Source organism: Sceloporus occidentalis, unplaced genomic scaffold (genome assembly GCF_023333645.1).
Source record: "Sceloporus occidentalis isolate IW3139 unplaced genomic scaffold, rSceOcc1.0.p SCAF_4, whole genome shotgun sequence".
NCBI classification, from domain to species: Eukaryota; Metazoa; Chordata; class Lepidosauria; order Squamata; family Phrynosomatidae; genus Sceloporus; species Sceloporus occidentalis.
The window spans coordinates 199,585,068-199,601,640 of NW_028316984.1; the positions used below are offsets into that span (position 1 = coordinate 199,585,068).

Genomic DNA, 16,573 nt, shown 5'->3' on the forward strand with positions numbered 1-16,573 from the left:
GAAGGGAGGACCAAAATTGCCTTTGTTCCACCCCCTCCTCGCCCTGGATTGGGCTCTTCTGGGTCCAGGGATCTCTTTTGGAAGACGGGGAGGTTCCAGGGGTTTGGCTCTCCCCTCCACCGCAGGGTTGCCTGAGTCTGGGGTCCGGAGTGTCCGCAGAGCCCCCCTCCGTCCCAGAATGGTACGGCCCTGAGCTGGGCACTGACCATGTGTGGCGAGTGGGGCTCAGTCTGCTCCTGGGCAGCGAAGGAGGAGGATCGGGAGCAGCAGGGAAGCAAGGCAGGGAGGGCTGCAGTGGCCAGCCTTGAGGGGCTCCCAGGGGGACACCGACCCACTCGCCTCCCTCTCCTTTTGCCCGGACAGAGGTGAGAGCCGTGGCTTTCTTTTTATCCCGTTCACACGGACCCTGGGATGCGGGGAACTCCGCTTTTGGACCCGGATTCCTCTTTCTTGGCGAGCGAGTGGCTTTGCTTTGCCTTTAGGAAGGGGACCGGAGTGGGCTGGGTTTTCTTTTGCTTTCCTTTGGAGAGGGAAACGAGATATATAGATATATGTATATATATATATAAACAAGTAACAATTGTGTGTTGTTTTATTTTATTTTGGAAGTGTTTATTTTTTCTCTTGTGAGCCGCCTTGGGTTCCAGGAGCGAGTTTTCCTTTACGAAGAGGACGAGAGGGGGCTGGGTTGCTTGGCTTTGGTTTTTGGTTTCCTTTGTATTGTTTTTAAAAAAGCGTTTTTAACCATAAAAAGTATGGAGTTGTTGTATGTTTTGATTTTCTCTTGTGAGCCGCCTTGGGGTCTAGGAGCGAGTTTTCCTTTACGAGGAGGAGGAGGAGGAGGGGAGGGGGTCTGGTTTGTTTTCCTTTTGAGAGGAAAAAAAACTTAACCATAAAAAATGTGTGGTTTTTAAAAAAGGCTTTTTATCTTGTGAGCCGCCTTCGAGCCCTTTTGGGGGGAGAAAGGCGGCCAGGAAAGGAAAGAAAGAACTTGGGCATGGGAAAAGTAGCTGGCCTGGGATGGATGCTGGTCCCCAGAAGAGTTGCTCCTTCCTTTGGGGGGACTTTGGGGGGAAATGTGGGGGGGGGTTTCTAGGGGGGTCTTTCTGTGGGTGAAGAAAAGGGGCAGGAACTCTAAGCAGAGTTGGGAAAGGGTCTCCAGGGTCATCTAGCCTAAGCCCTTGCTGTTGTTGTTCAGAAGGGGCTTGTCATGGCCTTCTTCTGAGGCTGAGAGAGTGTGGCTTGCCCAGCCTGACCCAGTGGCTTCTTTCTGGCAGGAGCTCTCCATAGAGCTGGGAAAGGGTTCTCCAGGGTCATCTAAACGAATCCCTTCTTGTTGTTGAATTCAAGGTATAGCCGTGTTGGTCTGTAGAATCAGTTCTTGTAGCATCTTTAAGACTTACTGAAAGAAAGAAGTTGGCAGCATGAGCTTTCCTAGACTTCAGTCTACTTCCTCAGATGCATTTGATGCAGTGGAACCAGGGACAGACATATATATGCCACTGGTGTCCTCACATATCAGTGACATATATATGTCGGTACATGGCTCCCACTCCACCAAACCCTTGTTGTTGTTTTTGTGTGCCTTCAAGTTGTTTTTGAATTACAGCGACCCTATTATGATGGGGTTTCCTTGGCAAGATTTGTTCAGAGGGGGTTTGCCATTGCCATCCTCTGAGGCTGAGAGAGTGTGACTTGCCCAGGCGCACCCAGTGGCTTTCATGGCCGAGCTGGGAATTGAACCCTGGTCTCCACAGTCGTAGTCCCAACACGCAAACCACTTTGTCACACTGGTTCTTCTGGGGTCATTTAAGCCAACTCCTTGTTGGTGTACCTTCAAGTCATTTCCAGTTTGTGTGTGAGCCATAAGGTGAGCCTATCATGATTTTTATTTATTCATTCATTATAATGATAGGATTTTCTTTGCAAGTTTTGTTCAGAGGGGGTTTGCCACTACCTTCCTCTGAGGCTGAGAGAGTGTGACTTGCCCAAGGACACCCAGTGGGTTTCATGGCTGAGCTGGGAATTGGACCCCTTATTTCCAGAGTTGCAGTCAGCAGTTAAACTACTTCACCACACTGGTTCTCAAAGCATCTCTATCATGGGCTTTTCTTGGCAAGTTTCCTCTGAGGGGATTTGCCATGGCTTTCCCCTGAAGCTGAGAGAGTGTGACTCACCTATGGTAACCCAGTGGGGCTTCACAACTGAGCAGGGATTTGAACCCTGGAGTTGTAGTCCAACACTTGAACCATTAGTCATTTCGGTCAACCCCTTACCAGGGCAGAAATCACCCTCAGGGTTCCCGGAATGTGGGAATATCCACACTGCAGAAATAAAGTACTTTGATACCACTTTTAACTGCTACGACTCTATCCTCCTATTGGGATTTGTAGTCTGGTGAGGCACTGGAGTGCTCTGACAGACCAGGCGGAGTACCTCGCTGAACTCCAAATCCCAGGGCTCCACATGATGGAACCTTGACAATTAAAGGCCTGTTACAGACTGCCAAAATAAAGCTGCTTCAGGTCTCTTTGGAGGTATGCTATTTAAATGATGCCTGGGTCCTAAGAGTCCGGAGGTCGCGCCAAAGCCACACTCCATTCCTAAGCACTGGAGGGCAGCTTTGGTGCAGCTTCTGGATTCTCAGGATGCATGCATCATTTAAATAGCATACCTCCAAAGAGACCCGAAGCAGCTTTATTTTGGCAGTCTGTAACAGGCCAAAGTGATCTCAAAGTGCTTTAGGCCTGTTACAGACAGCCAAAATAAAGCTGCTTCGAGTCACAGTGGAGGTATGGTGTTTCAATGATGCATGCATCCTAAGAGTCCAGAAGTCACACCAAAGCCACGCTCCAGACTGGAGCATGGCTTTGGTGTGGCTTCTGGACTTTTAGGATGCATGCATCATTGAAATACCATACCTCCACTGTGACTCGAAGCAGCTTTATTTTGGCTGTCTGTAACAGGCCTAAGTCTCTGCAGTGTGGATTAGCTCTAGGTTGAGCCTTGGTTACAATTATTCTCATTGCTTCTAATTTTGGGAAACTCTCCTCCCAGAGCCTGAAGCTTGGCTCAGCTGGGTTGGAAAGGGCCTTTGCATGCTCAGAGGCACTCTTGTCTCTTTCTTTGTATGATTGTAGTTGTTTTGTGAGCCCAGGCTTAACTTGAGTGGCTCTGAATATTTTTCTGTTTATGGACAAAGCACATCAGGTCACCAGTTCTGTTTGTGTTGCCTTCTGCTCATTTTCAGTCTTCCGTTAAAATTATTATTACTGTATTTATAAACTACTCCCCCCCCAAAAAAAAAAAAAGTCTTGAGTCTTGGTGGCTCACCAGGCCTTTCTGCTGGGATATCCTGAATGGGGACCTGGAAGTCCTTCCCAACTTGGCCATGGAAACCTATGGGTGACCTTAAGTCACACTCTCTCAGACCCAGAGGATGGCAGTGGCAAACCTCCTCTGAAGAAACGTGCCAAGAAAAAACATGATAGGTTTGCCTTAGGATTGCCATAAGTCGGCAATGACTTGAAGGTACACAGCAAAAACAAGGGAGATGAATGAGGTTGTGGTTTGGGTCTTTAGGGATTAGTAGTCCCTCTGAAACTGGTCCTCTTGGCAGCGGTGGCAGAAGAGATAAGAGAACTGATTTCCACTTTCAAAGTTCCATATTTAATGGGGAAATAGATTCCATTTCAGCAGTGAAAGTTGGGTTTCTCTGTAGACTCCTCTGGAGCTTGCTTTACCTTTAGATTTTGGCATTGAATCTGTTGATTCTGCATTTCATACAGCAGTTGAGTTCTGGAGTCTTTGAGGACATCTACACTAGTGATTCTCAAACTTTGATCCTCTGGGTTTTTGGACTTCAGAAGCTCTCTCTAACTGATTTGGTCAACAGTCAGGAATTCTGGGAGGTGAAGTCCAAAGCATCTGGAGGACTTTCATTATAGAAATACTGCAGTTTGACACCACTTTCACTGCCATGGCTCCATCCTACAGAATCCTGGGATTTGTAATCTGGTGAGGCACCAGCACTCTTTGGCAGAGAAGGCAAAAGTAAAACTGCAAATCCAGGATTCCATAAAATGGAACTTTAGCATTTCAAATGATGTGAAACTGCATTATTTCTACAGTGTAGATGCACCCTTTGAAAAATAAGAGAGAATTTTGCTTATTGGAACCGATTGCTTCTGTCACTCTGTAGATCAGATTTTAAAGACATTTCCATGCATTATCAAGGTGGGGAAATGGAGGTACACCTGAATTGAGGATTGGAGGCTTGAATAACCAAATTGCTATAATCTGCTGTAGATTTGCTAAATGCTTTTGGACAAAGTGCAGTGTCTCCGCTTCACCTAGACCTTTCTTTGCATGATTGTTATGAAGAGTATTTAGCACGTGGGACATGTTTTCAAGGCCTTATGAAATAGAGAAATATCTTATTTGTTTATTTGTAGGTATCTTTGGAGATTTCTGACTGATGCACAGCATTTTTAGAGAGAGATTATAATGCAAAAAACAACATTTATATCATTTGCAAACATGTTCAGCAAATTGACCACATAAAGGAAGTTTATAAAAATAAGTAAATTTTCTGCATGAATCTAAAAGTACAAGTGAGAATCATTGTACAGTTAGCCCTTCATGTTCATGGAGTCTTTATCCATTAATTCAACCATCCATGGCTTGAAAATACTAAGTGTGTGTGTGTAAACATATTTCAAAAAAGCAAACCTTGATTTTGCCATTTTATATAAGGGCACTCTGTTACTACGCCACTATATTCAATGAGATTTGAGCATCCCTGGATGTTGGTGTCCATTGTGGGGTGTGGTGGGAGTCCTGGAACCAAACCTCAGCAGATACAAGGGCCCATTGTTGCAATGGTGTTGTTACTGTTGTGTGACTTCAAGTTATTTTTGACTTATGGTGACCTTATGGCAGAGGGTTTTCTTGGCAATATTTGTTGCATTCCTCTGATGCTGAGAGAGTGTGGCTTGTCCATGGTTACTCAGTGGGTTTCCATGACTGAATGGGGATTTGAACCCTGTTCTCTAGAGTTGTAGTCCAGTGCCCAAACCACTACATTATGCTGACTGGCTGTAGTGATGTACACTATTGTTAATTTGTGGTGGAAACTGCATGATGTAGTGGTTTGAATATTTAATTAAGGGTGCATCTATGCTGAAAAAATAATACGGTTTGACACCACTTTAAGTGCTGTAGCTCACAGAATCCTGGGATTTGTAGTTTTGTGAGGCATCAGCACTCTTTGGAGAGAATGCTAAAGACCTTGTAAAACTACCATAGGATGGCACTCCAACAATTAAAGTGCTGTGAAACTGCTTTATTTCTGAAGTGTAGATGCTCTCTAAGAGTCAAGGAAATCAAGTTTTCACTTAGCCATGGAAACCCAATGAAAAACACAGCCTCAGAGGAAAACAGTGGCAGACCAGCTCTACATAATAAGGATGCATTTACACTGTAGAAGTAATGCAGTTTGACCCCACTTTAATTGCTGTAGCTCCATCCTATAGAATCCTTGGATCTGTAGTTTTGCAAGGCCTTTCCTCTTTTCTACCAAAGAGTGCTGGTGCCTCACCAAACTACAGATCACAGGATTCTGTAGGATGCAGCCATGGGAATTAAAGTGGTGTCAAACTGCATTATTTCTGTAGTGTAAGTGTTAGCCTATATCCTACCAAGAAAACACTAGAATAGGGTCACCAGAAGTCAGAGATGACCTGAAAGCACAGAACAGCAACAAAGTAGTAGTGATAGACATTTTATGATCTTTGGAAACGGGGTGCATTAATGGTGCAATGTTGCTCTCATTGAAACCATTGTGCAGAGTGGGAAATCTATGCAAATTCCCCCATAGATCTGACTTTCTAGTTCATTATTTTCATCTGTCCTGCAAGTGCCACCTCAATCTGCTGCAGCAAAAACTATACTAAAGCATCACCTGACGCCTTTGGAAGTGTTAATGAGCTGGTGCTACCAAACCTATCTTAACACAAGTTACTGCTGTCAGGAAAGGTTACTGGACTGGTTTTACACACCCTTGCATTTTAATTGAGTTGTCACAAACTTTGAGGTTTCATTGCTGGTGAATGCTGCTATTTGCATTTTTGCATATATTTTTCCTTCTGCATGTGCTTGCTTCAAACAATGGAAAACGTTTCATGCATCTGACAAAGTGAACTCTGGATCATCAAAATCTTTTTGCCTCTCACTGGATGCTGTATTGCTCTTATCGGAGCGTGTCCAAAGGAGGGCGACTAAAATGGTGAAGGGTCTGGAAACCATGCCCTATGAGGAGCGACTTAGGAAGCTGGGGATGTTTAGCCTGGAGAAGAGAAGGTTAAGAGGTGATATGATAGTCCTGTTTAAATACTTGAACGGATGTCACATTGAGGAGGGAGCAAGCTTGTTTTCTGCTGTTCCAGAGACTAGGACCTGGAACAATGGATGCAAGCTACAGGAAAAGAGATTCCACCTCAACTTTAGAAGGAACTTCCTGACAGTAAAGGCTGTTCGACAGTGGAACAAATTCCCTAGGAGTGCAGTGGAGTCTCCCTCCTTGGAGATCTTCAAACAGAGGCTGGATGGCCATCTGTCGGGGATGCTATGATTGAGATTTCCTGCATGGCAGAATGGGGTTGGACTAGATGGCCCTTGCGGTCTCTTCCAATTCTATGATTCTATGGTCCCTCCACATTTGCTGGAGTTAGGGGTGAAGGACCCCTGTGAATGTAGCAAAAACACCAATTAAAAAGAACACTATTCTTTTTACCTAAGAGAACACCACTCTAAGAATCTCTAGGGCCTCCAGTGCAACTCTGTGCGCAACAACTGCCAGAACTTTATCATAGAATCATGCTGGAGGACCTACAAATGCCTAGAAAAGTGTGTTCCCTGAACATTTATGTTCTCCAGCACACCTCTATGGTCAGCCTCTGGCAGAGTTGCACTGGAGACTTCGAGATTCCTAGAAAGAACATATTAATCAAAACTGCAAATAATCAAAAATCAAAGCCACAAATGTAGAGGGCCAACTGTGCTATGATGGGTGGGCCCATGGAGTCTCAAAACATTGCTCACCTTTTAGCTAGATGGTTCCCCTTGGTAGCCATTATTTTGTTGGAATATTATTTAATATAATATGATTTATATCCCCCCTTTCCCCCCAGCCCTAGAACTCGAGGCAAACTACAGAAGTTGGAACAGGTGCAAGCAGATGTACACATCATGCAGAAATTAAAGTACTGGAAGCCCCCACTTATCTGATGGGTTAGGGACTGGAGGACTGTCAGAAAGTGGAATTGGCTGAAAAAGTGGAATCTCAGGCATTTTTTTTTAACTTGCATTTTGGTCACTAAAAGCATAAATAACATACTATATATCACCTTCAAATGTGTCCCAAAGCTAAACTAACACACTACACACAATACACACAGCATAATGGTCTCGAATCCCATTTTGGCCATATAGACCCCCTGGGTGACCTTGGGCAAGTCACACATTCTCAGTCTAAGAGGAAGGCCGTGGCAACCCCCCCTCTGAAGAAACTTGCCAAGAAACCCCAGGATAGGCTCACCTTAGGGTCTCTGTAAGTCAGAGATGGCTTGAAGACACACAATAACAAATTTAGCATTTTCAGCCAGTGTCCCACCAAACTAGTAATCTCAGGATTCCCTAGGATGCAGCCATGACATTTAAAGTGGGGACATGGTCCCTTATGTGGCTGCAGCCATCCAGGTGGTGGCCTCTAGAGCCCTGTAATCTTGTGTTCTGCTGATTCAGAGAAATTAGGACCCAAAGTAGCACATTTGAATTACAATTCATGCTCTGTTAGTGTTATTGCTATTTGTTGTCACAGGATTTTCTTGGCAAGATTTCGCTAGAGAGGTTTTTACCTTTACCTTTCTGTGAGCCCAAGAGAGTGTGACTTGCCCAAGTTTGCCCACTGGGCTTGCATAGCTGAGTGAGAATTTGAACCTAGGTTTCCAGAGTCATTGTCCAGTGCTCAAACCACTACACCATGCTGTCACTTACTAGTTATGTAAAGATAAGCCTAAGATAAGCATTCATGTTCTGTAGAAACACAAGTGCCAGCCTGCCTTTTGGGATTGGAGCTCACAGTACCCCCCGCGCCCCAGCACACTGGATGGGGTGGAGTGTCAGAACATGAGAGATGTATCTTGTCCAGTTCTTTCATTTCTTTCATAGATGCCCTTCCAAGTCTTAGTCTGTTGATTTTTTTGACTACAGTCTCCATTGAAAGAAGCCTGCACAATAATACCTGTTTCATTCTGTGTGCTTGTGGGATCTGTAGTTTGGCAAGGAACTTGGAATCCTCTCTGCAATCCTTCCCCAACCTACAAAACTCCTTAGAATGGAATCACAGCAGTTAAAAGTTGTGTTACCCTGCTATAATTGTGTGGTGTGTATACAGAGAACTGACAGATACATTAATTAACTTCGGAAGAGGCACAGGGGACGCTAAGTGGAACATCTAAAGGACAAAATGCAACTTTTGAAAAAGTCTGTGTTTGCAGTTTTTCACTTGTAGAAAAGAAGCGAGACCTGTGTATTTTGCTTGCAGCAAAGTGTGAAGAGGTCCCTGAGAGACCAACAAACTGCTCTATCGTAACATCGGCTTTCATTAGGCAAGTGTTTATTGTAAGCATTTATACTTTGCTCTTCCACAAATCCCTAGGGTGGCATTAATGTCTTTCAGGGGCCAATTGAGTCCATGGCTTTACTTCTTCTTAACTACACATCCTTTCCTTCTCTCCTCAAACCTCCAGACCAAGCTTGTTATGGTCTTGTGTCTCAGTGAACCTAAATTATGAATGACTAGTATTATTTGCAGTGTCTGCTTTTTGATGCTGTGGATGTTGGTTGTGAAACAAGAAATCACATCCATGCTCTTAAGCCACAATAGATGAATGGATATCTCCAGAGAGGATAATAAGCCATCTTTATTGAAGGAGAACTTGTGTTTTAGAGGAGAAGAGCAGATGGATGTGAGTTCAAGCACCATCATTCATAAGAATTTTGGGTAAGAGAGCAGCAAATGGCTTCTATGTTAGGCCTCACCTGGAATACTGTGTACAGTTCTCGGCATCACAATTCAAAAAGCATGTGGAGAAGCTGGAGTGTGTCCAGAGGAGGGCAACAAAAATGGTGGAATGTCTGGAAACCATGCCTTTTGAGGAGTGACTTAGGGAGCTGGGTGTGTTTAGCCTGGAGAAGAGAAGGTTAAGAAGTGATATGAATGCCCTGTTTAAAGATTTGAAGGGATATCATAACAAGGATGGAACAAGCTTGTTTTCTGCTGCTCCAGAGACTAGGACATGGAGCAACAGATGCAAACTACAGGAAAAGAGATTCCACCTAAACATGAGAGGAACCTCCAGACCGTAAGGGCTGTTCAACAGTGGATCACACTCCCGAGTGTGGTGGAGTTTTCTTTGGAGGTTTTTAAACAGAGGCTGGATGGCCATCTATCAAAGGTGCTTTGATTGTATATTCTTGCATGGCCGAAGGGGGTCGGATTGGATGGTCCTTGGGGTCTCTTCCAACTCTAGGATTCTGTGTAATTCCCTGAGAATTGGCTGCTGGGCTGGATGAAAACCACTTTACTTGCAAAGTGGATATAGACCTCCTTGGCACTTTAGTGATAGGGATTTTGGAATGTCTTGGAAATGGGGCCTAAACATGAAATTCGTTTATTTTTTGTATACACCTTATATACACATCCAGAAGTTAATTTTATACACAATATTTTTCAGTATATTTGTGCATGAAACAAAGTTTGTGTACATTAAACAATCAGAAGGCAATGGTGTCACTACCTCAGCCCCTCATGTGGATAATTTTAGAATATTTCTGATTTTAGAATTCTGGATAAGGGATCCAAGAGCAAATTAAACCTGAACTAGGAGCCAAAATGAAGAAACAGAGGCTCTCATACTTTTGACATCAATTTACTTTAGGAAGCTTCAACCCTGGGTTTGTAAGACCCGGGTAGAGCTATTGATGGCTGGGGTTCATGGAATTCTCTCATTCATAGGCTTGTGATAAGTTAAAATGTTCTTGACAGCACATGAGAACAACAAAAATTCTTCTGTGCTGATGTTGCGATTCAAACAACGAGAAATCTCCAGAGGTAGCCATCATGCCTCACCAATGAAACCAGATGACTAAAAGTAGCTCAGTGCAACGAGGGTACTGTGGGGAAAAGAGGAATGATGTAAACAGAGGAATGGGGAAAAAATAGTGAAAAGTGTTGTAAACACACAGCAAAGAAAAATGGAACAGCGCAGTGGGAAATTCTGCTTTGGTTTTCTTAGTTGCTGCAGCATTGATTTAGTCAACAGGGGGTGGATAACTTTGGTGGGCCTATAGTGTCCCTCCTCTAATATGTTTTTCATATTCTTCTTGCAAAGAAGTGATCAAACAAGAAATTTCCAGTTTCTTTCAAAAATAAATCCAAAGGAAAGATCCTTTCCCTTTCCACGCATATACTAAATCAGGTGGTGGGCATCAAAGTTGTCTCTCATGGTACCTTGGAAAGCTACACACACCCCACCAATCCCCCATTTGAAAAAAAGTAGAGCCAATGCCTTCTAAAAAGAGGAAATTTTTATACTTGCACAACAAATTTTGAACTTAGGCAAAGTGTTTTGTTTTTTTTTTAAATGGAAGTGACCTGGAAATCAACTTTCTGTACAGGTTTAGTCTCCTATATCCAAAATGCTTGGGACCAGAAGTGTTTTGGATTTGATTTTATTTTTATTTATTCTATTGAGGGGAGGAATACCTGTATTTGCATATGCATACATAATCTTAAGAAATGGAATCCAAATCAACACAGAATTCCTTTACGTTTCATATCCACTTTAAACACATAGCCTGAAGGCAATTCTATGGATAATACTGTATTTTAAATACTTTTGTGCATGAAAAAAGTTTGAGTGCAATGAACTATCATAAAGCAAAAGTGTCACTGTCTCAGCCATCCATGAAAACCAGATAAAGAAGGCTCAACCTGTATTTGAAAAACAGGCCTCTCCTGACTTAAATATTGCCAAGGGATAGGAAATGTGACAAAGGTGTGCCTATTAGGGGCCTTAAAAATGTCTTGAGAGGCTTCCTTTGCGGCCATGCAATCCCCATCAGTGTACTAGAGGAAAGACCTGTGCCTCTTTAAAGAAGGGGATAATGGAATGGAAATTCTCCTCGAATCTTTTCCTCCACCTAGACTGGTTTTGTTTTTTAAAAAAGCAGTTGAGGGACTATGTGGTGTTGACCCCTGCATTGAGCTTTTCAGTGGTAGCTATGCTGGATTTCTCATCTCATATCTCTCTCTCTCTCTCTTTTCCCCCCTTTTGGTTTCCAAGCCTAGGGAGGCAGGGTAACATTTAAGCCTTCCCTTATGGAGGTGCTGTAAGGGATTGCGGATGTCACACATGTGAGTGATGTGTTGCTGTATGAGTGTAGTGTATCTGATGAAGTTGGCTGGAGCCTACAAATATGTATACAAAATGAACTGTGTTAGCCTTTAAGGTGCCTAGTCAGTGCTGCCTAGTCACTTCGATGTCAGTGGAGCAGTGGAGCTGTTCTGGGCTTTATTTTAAAGCCCAGGAGATCAGCTATGGGAACCCTCTGGGTGCCCCAGGGCAGGTTACTCTCTCTCAGCCTCACAGGAAGGCAGAGGCAAACCTCCTCTGAACAAATTGTTCCAAGAAAACCCTGTGAAGCAGTCACCTTAGTTAGGGTCACCATAAATTGGAAACAACTTGAAGACATGCAACAACAATCTCTTAGCATTAGTACATGTCCAGATGCTGCGGTCTCAAAACTGTTCCTTTTCTCATTCTAAATGACAGTGATGTCCCAGAGGCATCTGCCTGAGGATTGCATGTTTTTATTGGATGAGTAGATCATGGTAAAAAGAGCCCTTGATTAATGAAAAGGAAAGATTTCCTATAGAGAAGAGTTAATATCTAGTTATTTTACCAGCAGGATGCACCATCTAAAGCCCGCCAGCCAAATGTTCAAGAGCCGGCAATGTACGTGTTTCTTAATTGATTTGGCATCTTTTAACATCGCTAACCTACAGAACGTGGAGCGATCCCCCAGCAGTATTGCAGGAGGAGATCAGCACGCTTTCTGCTGTAATCGTAGCTTTGCAGCCAGGCTGGCGGGTCGTGCAGCAAAACTGTTCTGTTGCAGTACAAACCGCGAACGTATTTTCTGCCCGTACTGCACAAGTCGAGAGTCTCTGCACATGTGGATTTAGGAATGCAAAGAAAAGCTTGCACTGCAAGGCAGCCTCCTGCCTTTGCATCCAAAAAGAGTCTGTGTTGATCAAAGAAACAAGGGTGTATGGTTTCCTTCATTGTTTATCTTCATGATTGTGGCATTATACAGTGGGCCCTTGATATTTGCTGGGATTTGGTTCCAGAGCCCACCAACCCCCCATGGCTAACAAAATCCATGGGTGCTCAAGTCTTATTTAATACAAATTGAAGTAAAACAGTCCCCTTTATACAGAATTGCAAAAACCAGGTTTGCTTTTGGGAACTGATACCTTTTAAAAATATTTTCAAGTTGTGGATGGTTGGATCCGTGGATACGGAGGGATGACTGTATTTGCTGTAAAGTTGACTGCAGCTTATGGCAACTATGAACGAGAGCTCCAAGTCACCCTGTTATCAACAAACCAACTTATGTCTTGCAAAGTCAGGGCAGCCATGGCTTCCTTGATCGATTTTATCCACCTGTAAAGCAATCTTCTTTTTCTGCTGCCTTCTACCTTGAAAACACTGTTCTTTTTTCTAGTGAGTTATGTCTTCCCATGATATATCCAACAGTCTCAGTTTAGTCATCTTTGCTTCTAGTGAGAGTTCAGGCTTGATTTGCCCTAAGACCGAATAATTTGTCTTTTTATCAGTCCCTGTTATCTGTAGATTAGTTGATTAGCTGGCTTTTAGACGTCTAATTTCTTGACTGTAGTCTCCATTTTGGGCTGGACCAAATTAGCAATTTGACACTGTTTTAACTGGTATGGCTCAATGATATGGAATTCTGGAGTTTGTAGTTTTTTGAGATAGTTAGCCTTCTCTGTCATAGAGCTCTGGTGCCACAACAGAATACAAATCCCAGAATTCCATAGGATGGAGTTATGGTATTTAAAGCGGTGTCAAACTTCATTAGTTCAGCAGTGCAGATTCAGCTTTGGTTAATGACTCAGCCAAGGTATAGGAAATCTTTAACTACAGGTATTTCAGCGTATTCATTACCCACTTTAATTGTGGCATATGCATGTATATATGAGAACATAGAAATCCACCTTGTGTTGAGTTGGTCCTTTTGGCCATCAAGCCTGGTATGGTCAGCTCTGACTGGCAGAAACAGCTGTCTAATGTTTCAATCAGGATTCTCTCCTGGGTCTGTCTGGGGTGTATCCACACAGCACAATTATATCATTTTAATACAGCTTTAACCACCCAGGGACATGTTCACACTACACAATTACAACAATGTGATTGCAGTTTAACTGGTATGGTTACATATTATGGAGTCCTGAGACTTGCAGTTTATGCAGGGGTACTTGTAATTCATAGCCAGCAAGCTGTAGTTCCTCCCCAAATTACAACTCCAGGATTCCCTAGGATACAGCCTTGGCAGTTACAGTGGAATCTTAATGCTATAATTGTGTAGTGTGGAAAAGTCTTTGGCAGCAGCCTACAGAAGTTTGTAGTTTGATGGAAGACTAAGGCAGCATCCACACTGCAGAAATAACCCATGTTAGCACCACTTTAAGTACCATAGCTCAAGGCTGTGGAATCCTGGGGTTTGTAGTTTCTTGTGGCACCAGAGTTCTCAGACAGAGAAGGCTCAATGTCTCACAAAGCTACAAATCCCAGAATTCTATAGCATTGAACCATGGCAGTTAAAGTGGTGCTACTGTGTGGATGCAGCCTTAGAATCCTAGAGAACTCTAGTTCCTGTCTACAGAGAATTCTAAGACAGCTGCCAGGATTTCATACGATGGAACCGTGATGGCTAAAATGGTTCCAATGTATTTTCTTCTTGTTGTGTGCCTTCAAGTCATTTCTGATGTATTGCGATCCTAAGGCCAGACATCTTGGGGTTTTCTTGACAAGATTTGTTCAGAGGAGATTTGCCATTGCCTTTCCCTGGTCTTCAGAGTGTCGCTCCAACACTCAAACCATGAGGCCACCCAATGTGCTATCATTGTGCAATAGAGATGTATTGCTGTAGACCTGTGGTATTTCTGCCTGGTGGTTTCCCCTAAAAGTCGTAACCCAGTCGAGCCCTGATCAGCTTTTGAGATAAATAAAATGGAGTGCGTTTGGGGCAGTATGGTGCTGTGCATGTGTCTTGACTACTGAACTGAGAAATGGCCATGGTTTGTTAGTTATCTTCCTTTTTTTACCTCCTGTTTAGTTGAGGTTTTATGGAATACTGCTGTGCGGAGATTAATTCCTTTTTTACTTTCCCCCCTGATATTCTCTGGCAACGCAGGAGGACTTTGGGTAACGTGGTGTCCTTCTTCCTCCTGCCCCCCAAAACAATGTTTTTGAGAGAACATACTGAAGAGGGAGGAGAAAAACCCAAATCTGTAAGCAATTATCGTATTACATCCAAGGCAGCGCTATGAAAAGCATAATTCAGACCAGATGTTGAAAATACATGCAAATTTCAGATGATCTCAACTTCTTCCTCCCCATTTTATTTTCCAAATGGGCTTGGAAATGGGAGGGATATACAGATTATGAAGATGTTGGTTTTTTAAATGTGTCTTTTCTTTAGAATGCAGATCTGTTTCCATGCACTTCCTGGAAAGCGGTGGTTTGGGAAATATTTGTAACAGCCTTTGATACTGTTCTCTCTTTTTAAAAAACCCTCCCTTTGCCTGCCTGCCATTTTGTTTTCCTGAGTACTTTCAGTATAGAAATGTAAGCTGAAACATAGAATTTGGGTTCTATGCTACTTTTGTCCAAATTTGGGCTGGGTGTGTGTTGTGGGGGGAAGCCCATAAAAGCAGTCTGTCATGTAGCTTGGAGCGCATGGACCTTAAATTGAGTCTTAAATAATTAATAGAGGGTTATTTAAGAACTGTGACGACATGCAGTCCCTTGTGGGAAGGCGACGTGGCGCACTGTTTTCGGCACTCGCTTTTGACCACAGCTCTGGTGTCTGCCTGCTTTTAGCAGACTTTTTGCCAAGATCTGCTCTCTTTTGCAAAGCCCTTTTCCCTTGCATCCTGATCCAAAATACTGGCATTGCGCTATCTCTTTTTCCAAATAGAGCACAAAGTATGGATAACATGATATAAGCAGAAGAAATATCCTAAGCTGGAGAGCATGCTTTGTAGGCCTGTTGGAGAAATTGATCATTTTTTGTTCTCTTTGGATGCACCATCTGCCTCCTGGTAGCATTTGGAAGAGGTTTCTGTCTGTGTTTATGTGCTGTGTGTCAAGTCATTTCCTACTTACAACAGCCCTAAGGCCACGCTGTCATGGGTATTTCTTGGCAAGATTTGTTTAAGAAGGTTTGCCACTGCCTTCTCCTGAGTCTGAGAGAGTGTGACTTTCCCAAGGTCACTCAGTGGGTTTCATGGCCAAGCATGGAATTGAATCCTGGTCTCTAGAGAGTCGTAGTTCAACACTCAAACCACTATGTCACACTGGCTCCTTCATACAAAATACCATGGGTCTCTAGCAGTATATCTATACTACACAGTTACAACACGTTGAAACCTCTGGGAAGTGATGCTCTATCACAATCAGCCACCATTTAAACTCTTGTAGAGTTGCCCTTTTTGTTGTCAAAGCAGCTGCCCTGAGGAATCAAAAAGTAGAAAAGGGTAGCCTAGGGGTTATTTTGCACAGAGGAACTGAATTACCTTTTTATGTTTATTTGTTTTAATTGTATATAATTTCTGGTATTTTATCATTTTAACTGTTTGCTTGCTTTTGTTACTTTGAAATGGTCTGGAGACTTACTCAATAAAGAATACTTTGACCTTGACCACTTATACAGGAAATAAGGAAGGGGCTAAACTGGTCCCAAGAAGTGGGTGGTTTGCTGTTACTGTTTTTGGATGACAGCTCACAGAATTCCCCAGCCGGCTTGACCATTTGCAAGCTCGGGGTTGGAGGAACCTTTTTGTATGAAGATAGACACCCCTCCCAAATGCTCCCATTGGGCAGACGGTGCATTCCTCTTCCAATGTTGTCTCTGCTATAGCTTTCAGAACGGAAGGCCCTAAATCTTTTTCTTTGTTTGGGTCAAATCTCTCTGACTGGAAGGATGCACATGTTAAAGCCACTGCTTCCATGCATTGGCTAACCGGGTACATTCACTGTCAGTTTGGTTGAATTCCAGCAGGGAACAACATGGTCAGGAGAGTGAATGGTTAACATCTGTGTTGGGGGAATGGAATCCAAACAAAAGGAAAAACCCACAGAGGTCAGGGACATAGCCAGGAAGCCAGAGCTATGTGCATGATGAGGCCTTTAAAGGAACCAGC

The 16,573-nt window shown here is 43.3% G+C and overlaps 1 protein-coding gene across 1 annotated transcript in view; it reads left to right on the forward strand.

Moving 5' to 3' along the window:
- Nucleotides 1-253: 253 nt before the first annotated feature.
- LOC149315279 (FERM domain-containing protein 6) overlaps nucleotides 254-16,573 on the forward strand; it is an 86,081-nt gene continuing 69,761 nt past the window's right edge. The window contains exon 1 of the mRNA XM_089523637.1: nucleotides 254-365. The gene's annotated coding sequence lies outside the window, so the exon portion shown is untranslated. The remainder of the gene's footprint in view (nucleotides 366-16,573) is intronic.